At 36.9% G+C, this 19,280-nt stretch overlaps 1 long non-coding RNA gene across 3 annotated transcripts; it reads left to right on the top strand.

Moving 5' to 3' along the window:
* The first annotated feature begins 11 nt into the window (after positions 1 to 11).
* On the top strand, positions 12 to 7,326 carry LOC119526859. Of its 3 annotated transcripts, none has more exons than XR_005215272.1 (4): positions 12 to 697; positions 3,125 to 3,514; positions 3,653 to 3,943; positions 7,040 to 7,326. It is a non-coding gene; the product is annotated as an uncharacterized LOC119526859 (long non-coding RNA). The 3 variants fall into 3 exon arrangements; XR_005215271.1 differs by having other exon boundaries at positions 13 to 697; positions 3,195 to 3,514; XR_005215270.1 differs by having other exon boundaries at positions 14 to 3,514.
* The last annotated feature ends 11,954 nt before the right edge of the window (positions 7,327 to 19,280 follow it).

The raw sequence follows: 19,280 nt of genomic DNA, 5'->3' as shown, positions 1-19,280 counted from the left end.
GCCCCCGCCCCCGCCCATACATACAGGCGAACACCAACTCGCGCCTCCACACTTCATCCGCGCGCGCCCGTCCGCTCGCTCTCGCGCGCCAGCGCCCCCTCCCCACCACGTGACCTGCTGTCTGGGAGCCCGCTGCGCGGCGATCCAGCAGTGTGGCGCGAACCGAGCCCCTGCTCTCTGGCAGAACATCCCCTACGCGACTCGCCCTTCTGCCCCGCGGTCCAAAGAGTTCGCGATGACCTACACACCTCGCGGCGGAAACGTCGGTCTCATCTCTCAGTTTCTAGCAGAGAAAAGGGAAGAGCCGTCCAGGACGAATATAGGCGTGCCCCGGGGACCTGACTCTGAGATGTGAGGGGTGATGGGCTGGAAAGGGCCTGGAAGAGGAAAAAAATGGAATTGAGCACGGGTGCAACCCGGACTCGAGAAAAGGCCGAGGGGCCGGCGGTTAAGAGCCTGGGCTGTGGACTCGGACGTGTGCGGAAGTCGATCCGGATTTCACCACTTCATTTTAGTGGCCTCGGGGAAGTTACTCAAATCCTCTGTGCCTGTTTCCTCATCTTTAAAATGGCAACAGTAATAGAACCGATCTCATAGTTTCGTTAATTTTTGAGTTTATGGAACTTCCTTACTATACAGCCTGACCTTTCTGGTAAGACCTTTGGTGAATATGAAGTCAGAAGGCAGGAAAGAGCAGGTAAGAAGGTGGTGGTGAGACTGGCTCCATGGGGTAGCGTATGTAGGTCGGAAACATGAATAAGAATGCAGAAAGGCCAGTTATATCGTGTGGCAAACCTTCGATGTTTGCGAGACGATGTAATTATAGCTAACAATTTGGGGCGGGGTTGATTATATATTAAACATTTCACCAGAATGGTCTTGTATAACCCTCACACCCCTATGAAGTAGGAACTAATATTTTGCAAATTAGAGGCCTGAGGCTCAGAGATTAAGCAACTTCCCTGCGGTCCCAGTGGCCAACATTTGAAGTCAGACTCCAGAGTCTCATTATGTCATAAAAGCCAGGCTTTCACTTATCTCACGGGCCTGTCCCAGTCCCTAACAGTTTGGCACCCTAATCAGCTGGTTTCTCTGGCTCTCTGCTGGCAGGAGATGATTTGGTAAAAACAGTGAGGTAGAAAACAAGTTGGCTGCAAAAAATGTTAGCTCAGCATGACAAATTAATAAAAAAATGAGTGTTTCCAACCACTGGCTTTTTGTGTGTTTGGTAATTCTGGTGATCAAGGATTTGCTTTACTTCCTTGGATCTTAGGGAATTTTAATGTGCACATGCATATAAATATGTTTTTTCAAGGAATCATACTGTAAGCATACCATTTACTATATATTTTATATTTGCAGTAGCTTGATAGTATAGATATCCAACAATTCATTAAAGAAATCCTAGTGTGAGACTTTACATTGTTTCTTAATAATTGTCTGAAAATTAATTTGATTTAAAAAGCACAAAAGTTGGGAAAAAACTAAAAAATTATGATAAACTGACAGTAACACTTAAAGACTTTGAAGGTGACAAGAAATCCCTATGGAATACAAGTGGCTGGAAATATTCTTTTTTTACTTATTTAATCTCTAATCCAATTTATTTTCAACCAAATCACCTGAGGCTCTATCTATGGCAGTCCAATTCCCACACCCTCATTCTGAATGGTGGTCTGATATAGCTTGTCTCCTATTCCTTGTTTCTCTTAGAAATAGTTTTGGCCTATACTCTTTGTAACCTATATCACTGTTTAGAATCTTCCCTAGCAAATATTCCTTCCAGATATGGTCCTTCATATTTGCCAGACCTACCTTCCTTTTTGACTCTGGCTACTGAAGTCCTCATCCTGAGGACATTCATTCATTCATTCATCCTGTAGTATTCAGGTCTTTAGTATAGTCTGAGGCGTGGAGAGGAGTAATAACAATAGTAATGGTAAATTGGTGATAGCTACAATTTATGGAGTGCTTACTATATGCTTTGTACCCTAAGCACTTTACATATATTAACTCATTTAATACTCACAAAATGCTATAACAGGTGCTATTATTATTCCCATTTTTCAAATGCAGTACCTGAGATACAAACAGGTTAAGTAAGTTGCTCAAGGTCACATAATCTGTATTGTCTGGGGTCATCAGGAAGTAGTCAGTATTTAGTTCTCACCAAAAATACATGAGTAGAAATTATTATAATAACTATTAATACCACAGGAAACTAATCCATAGAGTTTGGAGGCCATCTTAATTTTGGAAAGCCCTGTGCTATTTTCCTTCTTCCCTTGGCAGAGCTAAACAACATGGAAGCTGCGTTTAAAACCGGAAGGTGCACTGCAGGAAACTACTCCCCAACCTCCTCCAGTCTCCCTGCTTATCTAAATTTTGGGTGGCTGTGAGTCTCTAAATAGCTAAGTCAGGTGGAGATGGGCAAGGAGTCAGCCTTGTTTTTTAACAACTTATTTTTTTTTTAATATAGGTATTTTTATTAGAGCAGTTGTAGGTTTACAGAAAAATTATGCAGTAAATATATAGAATTCTCGTATGCCTCTCCCCACACACAGTTTTCTCTATTACTAATGTTTTGTATTAGTTGCATTAGTGTGGTACCTTTGTTACAATTGGTGAATCAGTATTATAATTACATATTTAACTAAAGACCATAGTTTACATTAGGGTTCTATTCTTTGTGTTGTACAGTTCTATGGATTTTAAAAAATTTTATTCTGATAACATATATACAACCTAAAATGAACCATTTAACCATTTGCTGGTATACAGTTCAGTGGTGTTAAATACACATAGTGTAGTACTGCAATCACCACCATGCATTACCAAAACTTTTCCATCACCCCAAATAGAAACTCTGTACCAATCAAGCATTAACTCCCCATTCCCTACACCAACTCCTATCCTAACAATCTTTGTTATAATTTCTGACAATGAATTTGTGTATTCTAATTATTTCATATGTGCCATCATGCCGTGTTTGTCCTTTTGCGTCTGATCTATTTCACTCAATATGTTCTCAAGGTTCGTTTATGTTGTAGCGTGTATCAGAACTTCATTGCTTTTTATGAGAGAGTGAGTATTATAGATTTTCTTTATCCATTCTTCCCAACAGCTTTATTTTAAGATCATATATATTCTAGGAAGTTCTGGGTGTCCTCACACCCATATTCCTGATCTTTCAGTATAAGAACTTGGACCTTATGGCCCTCAAGTGTGGCGATAGACATTTGGAGCTCTTGAAGAACTGCATGTCCAGCCTGGTGTGACTCAAGGGAGAGGGGTATGCAGAGAAGGCAACCTCTTATGATCATCATGACTAGCTTTATGTATCTACCTGCTGGGGTGCCAGTCCTGGATGTTCCACTTGAACCTTGATACTGCTGCACTGTTGAACAAGATGGGACTTAAAGCACAGAACCCAATCTGTGGTGACTTCCAGGAGCCCCAAATCTGCCATAATGCCCTGCCTGCATTGCACAGTACCTGCAAAATCTGTTCCCAGGTGAGGTCAGAGGCTGCCAGATCCACTTCTGAGCTGCAAATAGATTGAAGCTTTGTTCTTCATCTAGACTTTTATACAAATCATGAGTTCAGATGTTATGCCTATTATATTATACTCTGATGTGATTGTGTTTTTAAGGTTATAGAATAAGGCCAGACCCCTCTGGGTACGGTGTAAAGGCTTCTCTAAAGAAGGTGAGTATGCTCATTGTCAGTTATTCCAAGGAGAAGAGAATCTTCACACAGAAAAACTGGGAACATGGAACAGGGGGAAGGTGGTGTTCTCTGGATTTCCCTTTTAGGATCTGGACTTGGAGGAGTCAAGAACTGTTGATGGCCGTTCTTCATGACACAGGGAAAAGGGCCTCTACCACAGAGCTGCCTACTAGGAGCCAGGCACATAGGCTTTCCTATAGATCCAAAAATGAAGGTAAATATTCATGTTTTCTACATCTGTCTCTGTATCACTCTTTCATTTTCTCTACTTTTCCCTGAGCTCAAGTTTAAATCAAGGATTCAAACTCAAATGCATTCTAGGACTAGGAAAGGTAAATCAGCGCAGAATAAGATAATGAATGGTGGGCAGTGTGGTGAAGGAGAGTCCATGCCCATCTCTAGGCATCCAAATTCAAATTTTTGAAATGAACTGCATGAAGCACTTCCCCATACAGCACTAACTACAGTACAAGTTTGCTTGATGTTTCTAAGTACTCAATAATACTCCATTTATTGCTGTTCCTTTGCTAATGCAAATTCCAGTGCATTCCTTTGCTTGATGTTTCTAAGTACTCAATAATACTCCATTTATTGCTATTCCTTTGCTAATGCAAATACCAGTGGGAATATGTGAAAGTTCCTCAAGAAAAATCTTAATCTCAGAATATGGGGGATAGTAACAAAATTTGGCAGCCCCATCCCTGTTTGGAGATTCTCTTTCTGTTGTCACCTTTGGCAGATCAGGATTCAAGTTTAAGAGATCCAGTGGATTTACTTACAGCTTTATCCAAAAATTTTTCCCACCCCAGAACAATGATTCCATTTTGGTCACGATGGCCAAAATGACTGAAATGGCCCACCCATCCTTTCCACAACACAGCCCTCAGCCCCAGACACTATAGCCAATGCTTATAAATGTTCTCTTGTCTCTCATGTCTTGATCTCGTGGTCTCAGACTGAGGGTCTTAATTTTAACCTGCTTTGGGAGAGCCCATGTTAATAAGGTTTCTAGGTGTACATATACGTCTTACTATACATATATACATATACATATACGACCTCAAATCTAGTCACCAGAGAAACTAGAATATCTTATAGTGAAGAAATTCCTTTTATTTCTATGACACCCTACCACCAGGGCTTGGTGTCCCAAAGCCAGAAGTATAGTAGTAACTCTCAGAATACACCATTCTACTGCAGCCATTGTTTTCACCAACCCTCATTCCCCCATGCACAGCTACCTCATTACTTTGTCTTGTGTACACCTGCCATAACCACACCAGCAGGAACCAGAATCTGGAGAAGTTACATACCACACAAGAGGGTAGTGAGAGGTACAAAAGCTTAGATTTCAAACAGGTAACACACATAAGGTGGCCAACCAAGTAGAGGACCAGGCATAGACTTCATCTCATGCTCCATTAGGCCCAGATATGCTAGATAAATGCTCCAGTTTCCGATTATCAGATTAGTCTGGGAGTCTTCGCATTCCATCATGAGCATCCCTTTATTTCACTCATCACTCCTTTGACCAACCCAGATACATGAAACATAACCCAGATCTGCCTCAACCATAACATGGAAGTGCATAATTCAAGCTACCCTGGCCACCAAGACCACTTATAGATCCTGTGGAATCAGAGAAGTATGGACTCGAGAAGTTACTGGGGAAATCCCAGTCCCTGCAACCATGCTCCTAAACAAAGGCTTTCCATCAAGAACCTAGCGAAATCCCATTCTAACCCTCCACCCCCAAAAACTTACAAGCATGTCACTAAGCTATTCTCTTTTTTTAATTTTTTAACTTTATTTATCAAAAAATAAAAACAAACAAAAAAACCCCCACAACATTTCAAACAAAACAAAGCAAAGGATTAAGAAAAACAACCTAAAATAACTACTTTACTTCCAAGATGTTCCTACCATACCCCAAGAAAATTAATAAACCGTATCCAAACAAAAGAATAAGAAAAACAAATAATCTAAAATAACTACATTGACTAAGTTATTCTTATCTTAGTCATAAACTGGGTAATTTTTAGCTTATAATATTACAAAGCTGATATTTAAAACTAGATCTGCGTAACTCACACTGTGCTCTTAAATGCTAGGCTATTTTCATTCATTTATTTTCTTCAAAATCCTCACTGAGGTCATAAGGAAGATTGGGCAATGAGGAGGATGATAAGAGGCAGGAAAACACATGGCTGTTTAATAGTCCCAATTCTGAGCCTTCAGCCTTCATACTGTATATGCTGTTTCTTCTTCATAGAGAGCACTTCCTCCTCCTGCCTGGTGAGCTGTGTACACAATAATGCGGGGATGGAAAAGAGGCAGGTAGACTAACAAGGGAGCAGTTTTAAGTAACTATTATATAATTTAAACTTCATCATAATCCAATTTAGCTTTCCCACTAATTAATGTGAATTAATTAGGTTTCATAATTATCATATTTACCAATCAGATTCTTTCTACATAATTATTATTTATCCTGTAGAGAAATTGCTTAGGAAGACCACCTCCAAATCCAAATTGTATATAATATGTTTCATTTCCTCTTTCCTTCCCAAGGGTGCATGATTATTCTGGGATAAAATTGCTGACTTGGAAATTAAATTGCACATCTTTCCCTGTCTCCTCTGGAAGATCTAGATCTCCTTCTTTTTTTTTTTTTTTTTTTAACCTTAATATTCATTATCCTTACCAATCCATAGGAAGGGCTCCTATAGGCTATTGGTGGGTCTGCTGAAGTATTAAAGACTTCAATCAAAAAGTATGCAGTTGTTGTACTTTAAAATTCAGGCATTCCAAGCTCCTAATCTGTTGTCTACTATTAAGAATGCAAAAGCCATAGAATTCAGTAATTATCTTTAAAGTATTGGAAAGTCATGTAAATATTTTGTGATCTAATTTGTACATTCTCCACAAAGAAAACTTTTTCTCAGTTTAGCAAAGCAAATTGAGTTTCTCTTTCTCTCTTCACCACGAGGAAAGAAAGCTAGGGGGAGGGAGGGAAGCAATGTATTTTATGGTAGAGAATAAAAACCAAATACCCCAAGGATAGACTTGGAGGGAAGGTTAAGTTATGTGTTAGTGTTTGTTATGAGATTTCCTGCCAATTTGGAAGGTTATTCTTTCTAGGTTGATCTCTACTAAAAATTGGGGCTTGTTTTTCAAAAAGCTTTTGCTTGCACCTTTTCAAAGAGATTGAAAGACAATTTAAATTCACTAAAGGACGTTTTCCACCCTTAATTATCCAGTACAACTGTAGTACAGTTTCCTTTTAACCTATTCCCCTTTGTTTTTGCAGACTGGAAGATATCTTCAAATGGAGGCACACACAGATGAAGGCCAATGACATTCCCATGAAGCCAGCTCTCTTGGCAGCTGGTTATTCAGTCTTGGCGCTTCTTTCTTGGCATTCTGTCCTCTACAGGAAAAAAATAAAATGGAGGTTACTGAATAGGCCTCCCACTCAAATACCTAACTTCCCTGATGAGCTTGATTCTTGCTTGCAAACTATATGTGGAGTTTGGTTCAGTTAAATTTTTATGACACCAAAGTTGTTAAAAGGAAATAAATTATTGTATTACTATATAATGCTTTTCTGTTTGTTTTTTTTATCTTAGATATTAGGGATTTCTGTTTTTAACTCATAATAGGGAAAAATAGGCAATGAACTTTTCTCAGCATTTGATACAGGGTTCCCATCTGAACTAGCAAAGGACATTGTCTCAAAGAAACTAAATATTTTTTTCTTTTACAATTTAACTATCTTTTATCCTTCCAAATGTATCATTATAAACTTCTTACAAACAAGGACTGTTCTCTTGGTATCATACAGGTTGTTTTGTATAGACACACATATGTAGTTAATAAACATTTTGGTTCCAGTATAAAAATGATAACAGCAGCTACCACTTACATACCATGTTCTCTGTGCCAGGCACAGTCATAAGTATTTTACATAGAGTTGCTCAATGAAAACTACTTTTATCTGGTTGTCTTTAATTTTCTGGCAAAACTGTTAAGAATTTGAGCTGTCAGAAACTCCACAATTCAGCCTTCACCTCCCCAACAAGAATAACTAGAATTCCAATGTTTTCCTTTATTGTTTTGACTCCAAGAAGCTGTCACTTTTTGGATACATGCTTGCCCCCACAACTTGACCTGAATACTCAACAGTTAGCCAATTTACTTATCTTAGAATATAAAGCAGCAAACAAAGCCTAAGATAATTTTGACCTTAGTGTGAACCCTTGATTTTAGCTTCACTGAAGTAAGAGATGCAATAAAAAATGTTGATTTGCAGTCTGCTCTACATTTTGTCATGTTTCAGAAAAATATTCTTCAGGACTAGTTTCCTCAGCATATGTGTATATATATATACTTCCTTATCCCTTTTAATGTTATGAAGAGTAATGGATTGGCTCAATTTAGAAATCTAACAAGATGACAACAGTTCCACCCCCCACCACACCTTCCATTCAGACTGTATCTGTCCTTAAAAAGGCTTTTAGTCTCATGCAATTATGAAATTTCACTATTTAGCAGTGAGAGGAAGGTTGACAAAAACTGCTATTAGACTTCTTAATCAAATTAGTGTATTTCCTTCTGGACAGCAAGAGGTGTTGTACCACAGATTTATGAGATGGAGGATAATCTGGCTTTGTTTACTTAGGAATTTTTAAAGCACTTGAGTAAACAAAGCTGTTTGCTTAGCTATATCACACTTTGGCCATTTCTGAAGACATTTATAGATAGTCACCATTTACATCTTTTTAAGTTTGCTTCAGTTTTGGCATGTCCATTTTAATGACACCACTACTATATATTGTGGATTCTACAAGGCTTTAGTGATGAAAATGTAGATTTAAGATATTAATTCATTCACTTCACTTCATCTATTAATTTATTCCATTATTCCATGTTTAACTAATACCTACAATGTGCAATGCAAGTACTCCCATCTTATCCAACACTGGCTACCAGTTAGTAAGATTTTCATAATTAAATTCTATTCTTAAATTGTTAACTCCTGTACATGGAACAAAATTCAAAAGATACAAAGGAATATACAATGGAAAGGAAATCTTGGCCTCCAGTTCCCCAGCCATTCACCTCCCCTCTCTGAAGTCAACCAATGTTACCAGCAACATTTTTATATATTGATTTTTGTATCCTTATAGAGATATTCTGTGTGTATTTAAGTATATACGTGTATTCATTTTTTTGTAACTAAATGGTGGCATACTGTATATATGTGCTAGTCAGCACTGCCTTTTTCACTAAACAGTGTCTAATGGTAAGATTTATTGCTCTTTTAGTAGTTAGATTAATTTCAATATCTTAACCACATATTTCAGTATTAAAATGCTAGTAGAAAAATGCCCCAGAAAAGATCCTGAAGGGATGTCCCAAAAGCCTGTAAGGAGTATTTGTTACAGAATTAAAAAGTTATCACAAATTTTTACCTTTCCTCAAAAAATTCTAAAAAGCTATACACACGAAACAAACACATATATATATATGAACAAAAAGAGAGCTATAATAAAAACCTATACACACAAAACAAGAATATATATGTATGTTTGCAATTAAAAGAGAGTTATAATACATACAAGCTTAGAAGAAGAATAGATACAGGCTCAGAAAAAGGTGAAAAAGCAATAGTATGAAGGGTATATACGCTTTGTTATTCCATACATGGCCAGTATGTTACAAGTTGTGATTCTGAATGATCAATGAATAATAACCTGCGCAGCCAGTAAGTCAGAGCCCAGCACAGAGGTTTCCAGTATTTCTGGCTATTCTTAGTTATTCTTGTAAAACCTTTAAAGAACACTGTGGTCACTGAAGGATTTTTGTTTTGTTTTTTAAAACGAGCTAACGAAGATAGCCAATTCCAAGGTGTTTGCCTTTTATTTACCTAGCTAGTCTACCCACAGAATCTGATGAGTCAAATTGTAGGGACATATCAGTGAATCTAAATCCTTTGTCACCATAATTTTGATCTATATATTCTAAAAGATTTTACATTTAAAAATTGAATACCTGCAATATATTAATGTGTTCCCAATTTATCCAATATTGGCCTACTAATGTTTAATATTAATTGTTTAAATGCATAAAATTAGCGAAGTTTTAATATTTTATTCAAAATATTTCACTATTAAAATATTGATGGAAAAGATGCACAAGAATAGAACCCTGAAATGGTTTACTGGTAGGTTTTGGATTTACAAAGCAAAACGAAATCATAAAATGATTTGTGGATAGGCCAGAGGAATACTGTGCAAGAAAGAACATTAATTGAAGTTTTGATCTGGGGCCATAATTATCATGATTTTGATCTTCAAAAACAACTTTGAGTCTCCTAAATCTTCAGGGCACTTTGTAAATTGCACTCCATCAATAATGCAGCATTTGAGGTGTCCCAGAAAGAAAAGTGGTGAACAAATGGAAAAACGGGCAAAGAAAAGAAATAGGCATTTAACCAAAAAAAGAGAAGAAATATGCAAAAAAGAATTTAAGAAAAATATTCAATGATAAACAGATATGTATTTGTAAGGATTTCTCTAAATTATAAAACCTACCTCAAGCATATTTTACATGGCATTTTGGGAAAGATTTCTTTGGATTATAAAATCCAGTGCCTCAAGTGTGTCTGGAAATGCACTTTCATACATTCCTATTAGGAGTAACTCTAGTTCTTGAAATTTATCTTTAGAAAATAATCAGATAGTCTTGTCAAGGGTTTTCCACTGCATTGTTATTTATAATAAAGTAAAACTATGAATAATCGAGATGTCTAACAATAGTGTGAGAGTAAATTGTAGTACACTGGTGTTTCCAAATGATGGATTAGAAATGCCATGGAAAAAAGCATACTTTGGAAGAATACAGGCAAATGTTCATGATATATTGTTAAATGAAGAATGCAGGTTTCAAGATGCTAAGTACAGAGTGATTGCAATTTTATTTTTAAAATAAATTGTGCATAAAAATATGTGCACAGAAGTAATATTAGAAGATTATAACTCAAAATGATAATGTTTATCCCTGAGTGGTGGTATTTATTTTCATCTTTGTTTCTTTTTTTGTAAATTGTACCCCTTTATTTGATATTTTTTATAATTTTTAATGGTACCACAACTACCTGGGGAAAAACGCAGAGATTCTATGTAGATAGAACTATTTTATAAGCATTTTTGGTGATTTTTTTTTTAACTGTAGAGGATTGAGCATTCCATACACACCAACAATAACAAAGGGGAGAGTTTGCTTCTCAGGTGAAATCATAGAATATTCAAACTGGACAATGGGTTAGAAATAATTTAATCCAATCCCCTTATTTTACAGGTGAAAAAATAAAGCCCAAAGTTGCCCAAGGCCACACAGTTAGTGTTTAAAATACAAAAACTGGATTTTCTAATTCCTGGGATCTCTATCTCATACTCCTTCCTTTGTACTCATGTATAATTCATATTAGTAGCTGATGACTGCATTCTTTTAACTCTGAAAAAAACTTAAAGAGTTGGAAAAAGTTTTACAATAAAGAAAAAGCTGTATCTTAAGTAACATAGTAACATGGCTTTTCTTCCTATTTTTTAATAGACATCACAAAAAAGTGCACACATACTTTGTAGTTATCCTCAAAATAGCACATTTGAAATAGACTCTAAATGCAACTTCATGATGCTGATTGAAATATCCTTCTCTTTCTTAACATCCTCCTTTTCCCCTCAGCCCACCAGTGCCATAAAACTCCCTCAAGGCCACAAACTGATTGCAAAAAGTAAAACTTGAAGTTAACTCTTCTCACTGGCCCTGCTGGAGCTTGAGTTACTGACAGCTGATGTTAGAATTGTTTGATGCAATTTTGACTGAAAAATAAATCAAAATGTGGTTGTCAAAGAATGTGATACACACTTATATTAGAAAGGCAATATCATTTACATGTTTGTTCATATATTCAGGCATTCAGCTAATATTTATTGAACTTCTACCATGAGACAGACTCTGTACTATCTCTGGTTATAAAGTGGCATTTGAAACATACCCAAACCCTGACCTTGGAGCTGGCAATCTAGTGTATATAAGTCTCTGCTAAATTATATATTGTAAGGCAGGAATCTTGTCTTATTCATCAATGCAATGAATATGGTAGGGTTTTTTTTTTAATATATACTTATAAATTGAATGAATGTTACCAGGGTCTACTTTGTCCTCAACTAATAAAGCACATATGCATCTGGGGGTTGAGAAATAATGTAGATTAAGAATCCCTGATATAACCTCATTATTAGTTTTAGCATGCTCCTTTCAAAGCTAACCCATCATTTGACTCACCCAAAATTGGACACAAAACTCATTGAAATGTGGCCACCCAGTGATAAAACAAGCAGCCTTAGTGTTCTTGGACCTCTGTCATTTAGATTAGAACAGACTAAGATCATTATTGTAATTTTGTTCCTTAAAAGGAAAATCCTTTGACATTTATTTTCTAATAAGTTTCATATTTGCATGAGAAAATTTGAGAAACTAATCTGTGAGATTATATGACTCAGCATTTTTGGAAGCAAGTAACAGAGTACAAAACCAGGATTTAACAGAACTCCTAAAGTAGTATATATATATATATATATATATTTTTTTTTTTTAAACTAAAAACATCTTTATTGGGGTGATTTTTTTTTTTTTTTGGCCCATATTAAACATTCTTGAGGTACATACATGGAGAGATATACAAGAGTGATTCTTTGACTTGATTTATACAAGTTTTTACCTCTATCCTTCTAATTCTGACATTGAGTGACTATATTTTATCATGTCATTGAACATATAAATTTTGGAAGAGTTGACTGTTGAAATGACCTTGCCATAGTTAAAAATGACTAAAAAAGCTCATAGTTCTCTTACGTGCTTACTATATACAAGGGATAAAGTAGTATATTTTTAAATGATCAGAATATCCAGAACCTTTACAGTTTTGGAGATTGTTAATTGGTACATAAATGTATTTTTTTTCATTTGCTGACATCTTAGTCAAATCAGGTTTTGTGCTCTTGAATCAAAGAAACAAAAGCCTATAAAGGCTTTCCTCTATTATCTCTCCTGTAAATAATGGCTTTTTCTACCTTAGCTTACCTGGGGAGGTAAATACAGTATGAACAGGCAAAGACTTGACCCTGCCTAGGTCTGGTGTACCTTAAAGATAAACAGTGTTGCTTACCTGGGACCTCCAAGAGTTAGCCTCTACTGTTGTTTTCCAAAGGAAAGAGAACAGATTGTCCTCTGGGCTGATATAAATGGGGGAAGACAGGAACTGTATGTGACCTTGTGTCCTGACATTGTGCTGGCATCTGTGCAGAATCTTTTTGCTAGTTTGTGCTTTGTCACTTTCTAGCAAGTACAGAGACTAGACACTTGGGGGCTGAGACTTAACCAATCCACAGGATTCCATACTGCCTGGAATAGAAAAGGAGTTCCAGTATTCTCAGAGTTGGTTAGTTATGATTCTCAGTTGGGCTTTAGAGCCCAGTTAATGAGCAGGCACCATGCCACTGGAAGAGATATGTGAACTTGGATCTCAAAGTGTATGCACTCTGAAGCTGAAATTATAAATCAGAACATCTGATGTATGTCTCATACACAATGAGGGAGGGAGGACTGCTGATGGAAATGTCACACGCAGCTGCTTTTAGCGCTTGGCTCTCATCTAGAAGCTTTTCCCCTGCCACTACACCCAACCTCTTCCTGCTTGAAAGCCATTTAGGGCCCTTTAGTTCTCATCCTGCACACTGTGAAACTGGCTGTAAATTTATATCTTTTACATCAGTTCTGTTCCATGTCTGGTAGATGTACCTGATGGGCTATCAGGGTGACTGGCTCAGCTTCTCTTTTGATCCGCAGAGTTTACCTTAAGGAAAGAATTGTCTGACCTGCCCTGAAAGGCAAGGAATCTGGCTTATGGCCCTAATTAAGCTCCAATTAATTAGTGTGCCTTGAACTAGTCACTTTCTTCTTCCACAGCTTCTCCAGCTATATGACTGAGCATGTAATCCTATGTGACTTCACAGTGGGGTTGTAAAGACAAGTTATTCCCTCCATCTGGAATTCTCTTCGCCTCACTTTTCCATTGCCAAATCCTCTTCATCCTTTGCATTTATGTTAAAACATCAATATCTTGAGGAGATATTCCCTGACCCTACTTTCCTACTGCTCAAAACCAATAATAGACTCCCAGCCTGTGACTCCATAGCACCTGGTACTTCCCTTTTAGTAACCTGCATCACCCTTAATATCATAATAGTTGTTCAATCTCTATCTTCCCTCTTAGACTATAAGTTACATTAGCAATGGAATATTTGTCTTTTAAACCCCAAATCTCCAGCACTAAGCATTGTGCTTGGCACATATTTGGTGCTTTGTGAACATTTGTTGAATGAGTGAATGATGAATTACTTCTTATACTCAGAGATTCGTTTGTGGAAAACCCAATACTGAGCTCTCTGTGCCTTCCTAAGCATGAAGGTGATGCTAAGAACAGGTGTTAAGTTAGAGCCAAAAGGACTGCTAATTATTGAATGGTTCCCTCTGCCTCACTACTGCTTGCCTTTTCATGTCACTATAATCTAAATTCTTCCCATCATGGCCAACTGTTCCCAATTCCTTAAGCAATCATTTCTAGGAAGCCCGCAGTCTGTATTCATTTTTAAATGAAACCAAGAATCCAGGCTGACTTTCAGAGTTGAGTGTTGAATTTCCTCATATTTTAGTCGATTTAAAAAATCATTAGCTCCCATGGAAAAAATTCATGTATTTTGTAACTGCATTTGAGAATGAGTTTACCAAGTTCAAATAGATTCTTACCAAAATATCTTCTTCCTTTTAACTCTAGTTGCTTCTGAAATATTAACCTGAACTCAAGTATCTAATTCTCTTTAGAAATTTTCACAGTGGATTCTGAGTTAAAATGAGGAAAATCAGCTTCAGATGCTATTTATTGATCCATTGATTCAATAATTATTTAGAGAGCACTATATGCCAGGCATTTTTCTAGATGCTAGGGAATATCACTAAATAAAACATACCCTTGCCCTCAAGGAAGTAATTAAAGGACTACTGCGGCATTGACAGTGCTCACTGAATAGTCTATTGCTTCCCTGCTTTTCCCAGCCTTCCTTGCAGTTAGATTAGGTCATGTGATAACTGCTGGCTAATGGCCTATGAAAGAAGTGACATGTATCATTTTTGGCTGAGGAAGTTATAAGCTGTTGTGCTTCTCCAATCCCTCTCTACCCCTGTCTCAGCAACCTCATGTACATGTTCCACATGGTACAGCTACAAGATGGTGGAGTCTGAGTCACCTTAATTACTGTGTGCAAGGATGGAGTAAAACAACACTCGACCCTCATCCTCTACCAACCTTTGCTAGATATATGGCATGAAAGAGATTTAGATCTTTGTTGGTTAAGCCACTGAGAATTCAGGGCTTGACTACTGTGACAGCAAGCACTATTTACCTTGAGTAGTAAAACTCCTATTATTTATCAAAAACCTTTTATTTATCAAAAACCTTTTATATGCCAAGCATAGTATTAGGCTACTTGTAATAGTGATCTATTGTTTGTAAAGCCTTGACAATTCACTTCCCTTGCCATATGGGGGGGGGGGGGCATGTTCAATAGTCATCCTGAACTATTATATTCAATGTTACCAGATCTAGTCCTTTTTTTTTTAACAGTAGCTCTCAGATTAATACAAATCTTGAAATTTTAAAGGAAAAAGGGGGTTTTAAACTTATTCTAGAGGACTGAAATAGGATAAGAGCCCTTAACTGATTCTATGAATTTTAAGTTATTCAATCTTCCTTATTTTTCCCGTAGGTAAAATTGGAGATATTTTGATCCTACTCTCACAGTGATGATTGAAATCCATTTATATGTATCTAAACCATGAAGAATTTATATAAATAAAATAGATATTACCACATCTCATTGAATCTAAGACACCACTTATTGTAAGTCACACCATTATTTTATATACCATTAAGAAAGAAAATTAATGCAGCAAATTAATCTACAACACGGTGTTTTCCTATAAGTCAGATTTTTCCTATCAGTCAGATTTTTTATTTTATACTTTTGAAACGGCTTATTTAGATTTATTTGAACATAGATTTTTATCAAGTATCACCCTTGTCTGCTAATAAAAGAGAAAGATAGGGGAAATGAAGGTAGTTCAAAATGTCTTCACATTCAGAGACTGTCTTCTGAATAACTTTTTTTTTTTTTTTCAAACTTTTTATTTTGAAATAATTTCAAACTTACAGGACAATTGCAAAAATAATACAAAACCCATATAAAGAACCCCAACATACCCCTCCCCCGATACCCAGATCCACCAAATTTTACATTTTGCCACATTTGCTATCATTTTATCTATCTATTCATCCATCTATCAATCCATCCATCTATCTATTTATATGTCAATTTTCTAGACATTTGAGAATAAGCTGTATACATCAAGCTCCTTGAACACATAATACGCCCATGTACATTTCTTAAGGAAAAGGATATTCACTTTTGTAATGAACTGAGATGTACAGTTATCAAAATCAAGAACTTTAACATTGATATTAAGCTTTCAGTCTATATTCAAATGCTTTCATATGCTCCAATACTGTTCTTTTGGACCCTTTCTCCTCCACTATTAGATCCAGTCCAGGATTGTGTATTGTATTTAAATGTCATCATCTCTTTAGTTACTGTCTGAATCACATTTTGACTGAGTCATCAATGTCTGTATTGTTCAATACAGTATCATCCTGTGCCATCATGAGCACTGGTGATGCAGCATTCCTTAGACAGTGCTCCACCATTTTTTTACTGAGATTTTCTTCCAAGCTTGTGATATTCTGCAAGTTTTGATGCTGGTGCTCTCTCTCTTTTATTTTTTTTTATCGTGAACATCAACATACATACATAACAGTGATAACTTTCAAAGCAAAGCACGACCCCACAAGTAGTTAGAGAGTAAATTTCAAAGAATGTCACAGTCACAGCTCCATAACTTCAGCCAACTCTCTTATTTTTACCAGAAGGTACCAATGCAACAAGTCTTCATATTCCTTGCTCAAATAGTACTTAAATGGTTTGTTGACAGAAATGTTCAGGGATTTCAATTGTCCAGTCATGTCACCAGGGATAACAACAGTTTGTTCATGAGCAGACAATGACAACTACATCACAACTGCTGAGTGGCCAAAAGCAACCGTACAAAATCATAAATTGTAAGACATGTCTTGATTTCAGAGATGTCAAAATGGTAAAATATATGTGTCTTAGAATAAATAAAATGCAGTATTGTTATTTTACATACACGGATATATGATAATAAGACCCCTAGAAGCTCAGCTACCCAGGAGCTCACAGATCATCCCTTCATCTCCACCCCATTATTACCACTTTAATCCAAACCTTCACAATCTTAAATCTAGGTCAGTGCAATGGAAGCATCTGGGATAGATGTGAAGACCTGACTCTCAGCCCTGCAATTTTGAAGATGAGCTACTTTGGGGACATCAAGTCACTGCTCTAGGGGAAAATATCTGATCCAGAAGGTTTTAGAGAATATTTTATGTATGCAAAAGCACTTTGTAAACTGCAAACTCTATATGCAGAGGGAAGAAAACTAACATTTTTTGAGTGCCAGGAACTGTGCTGGGTACTTTGCATGCATTATATCATTTGAACTTAGGTTAATGCTATAGCATATGGTATGTTGATGTTCACCCTGCTCTCTAATACATTCGATGATTTTTTTTTTCCTGAAATACTCCTTCCATTGTCCCATGCCCTAAAGCAGAAATATTCTATGGCTACTGTTAGGACAACAAACAAGTTGATGACTATGAGCTAGTAGCATGTCAGTTGCTCTTGTAGCTAGAAACCTTTTAAATAAGAGACCCTTAGACTGCCAGTTTACTTCCTTCTCTGTGACTCTGATGTCAGAACTAGCCCCCAGGGTCCATGGCAGAAAGTTTTACTTGTGGCTTAAAGTCCGCATGAATCCAAGATTCAGGCTATTGATCTAAACAGGCATTAGATAATTTATACAGATTCAGGTGTGCAGAAAGTGGCATCCAAAAAGCATGGCCATAGAAACCAGAGGCCCAAGTGATAGGAGAAAGTTTCAGGGGTTGTAACTCTATTCATGGGAGAAAAAATTACCAGGAGGAAATCCAGTATTGAAGAATAGACGTATAAGGCAGGAGTTCCCCTCCCCCAAAGCTTTGATTACCCTTGAGATTGACTCTTTGCACCTAGTTTTCCTATGTTCTTCTAGCAGGCATATGATTGGCCCTAGAATTGGGGTGAACCTGAATGTATAAATTAAGGATATAGATCCGTGCTCAGAGGTTTGAGGGCTATGAGGTTAAAAGCTAAGCATGTTACTACACCAGGCATAAGAAATGGTACTTTGAAATACCCACAGGTGGGGCTAGCATGGAGTGAAAGCATGGGTTTAAAACAATTTTATTATGTGTCAAGTGTCCACAGAATAGAGGATTATATGAAGTATCAGTGGAGCAAAGATCCACAAAAGTTTGAGGACTCCCAAGACCCATTTCAATGCCTCTTTCTGACATCTTCCCCAACAGTAATGTTGTAATGTTTAATTTGTAACCCAATGTAGCACTCATATCATTCTCTTATTAATTTATATACAAGCACATTGATTCCTCATTAAGATTTTAAGTTTGAGGAAGGAGAGGCATCTTACTTTTTTAATATTCTGTGTATACAGTACATAGCATTGCTCAGAAAATTTATGAATGTCTCTTCTTCCTATTTGAATCTGAGTGCACTGGCAGAGTTTACATCTTGCAAGATCTCTATAAAGGTGAGAACCCAGATTATTTTTTGTCATTCAGCACATGTTTTTCTGAGAACCTAGCCACTCCACTCTCTTATTTGCAGAACTATTGCAAATATGTTGCTCTTCTTCATTTCACTGGAATGCCTTTGTAATTGCCAAATACTGCCTTGCCTCATGGAAATTCTTGGCCAGACCTATGGATTGCTAGCCCTTGCAGCTGTTGGCCTTTAAATTTCAGTTCTCCCACAACATCAAATCAAGAAGCTTTTCTTAATGATCTGGTAAGAGCAGGCACTGAAGTAGTTGCATCAAAGTATGAAGATTACCGCCCTCAAGTAATTTATAGGCTATATAAAAATGAACACGTGAAAATGTAAATAGCAGTTAAAGCCTTAAGTAACAGTTATGGATAGTGTAAGAGATAGCATAGGCAATGACACAGAAAAATCAACTACGATAATTCAGTGGGGAAAGACACCACTTCTATCCCTTCTACCTAAAAGGAGCTCCCCATGTCTGTTTTCCTTCTTGTCACCATTTTGAAGTACAGTTATGGAAAAGATCTGTTGTCCCTGAGCATCCCAATTTTGCATGTGACCATGGACAATGTCCTGGGTTTTAAGTATCTCACCTCTTGAACTGAGATCACTCAATGGCACCCATTG

This window comes from Choloepus didactylus, chromosome 2 (genome assembly GCF_015220235.1).
Source record: "Choloepus didactylus isolate mChoDid1 chromosome 2, mChoDid1.pri, whole genome shotgun sequence".
In the NCBI taxonomy this organism is placed as follows: Eukaryota; Metazoa; Chordata; class Mammalia; order Pilosa; family Megalonychidae; genus Choloepus; species Choloepus didactylus.
This window is presented reverse-complemented; position numbering and strand designations above follow the sequence as displayed.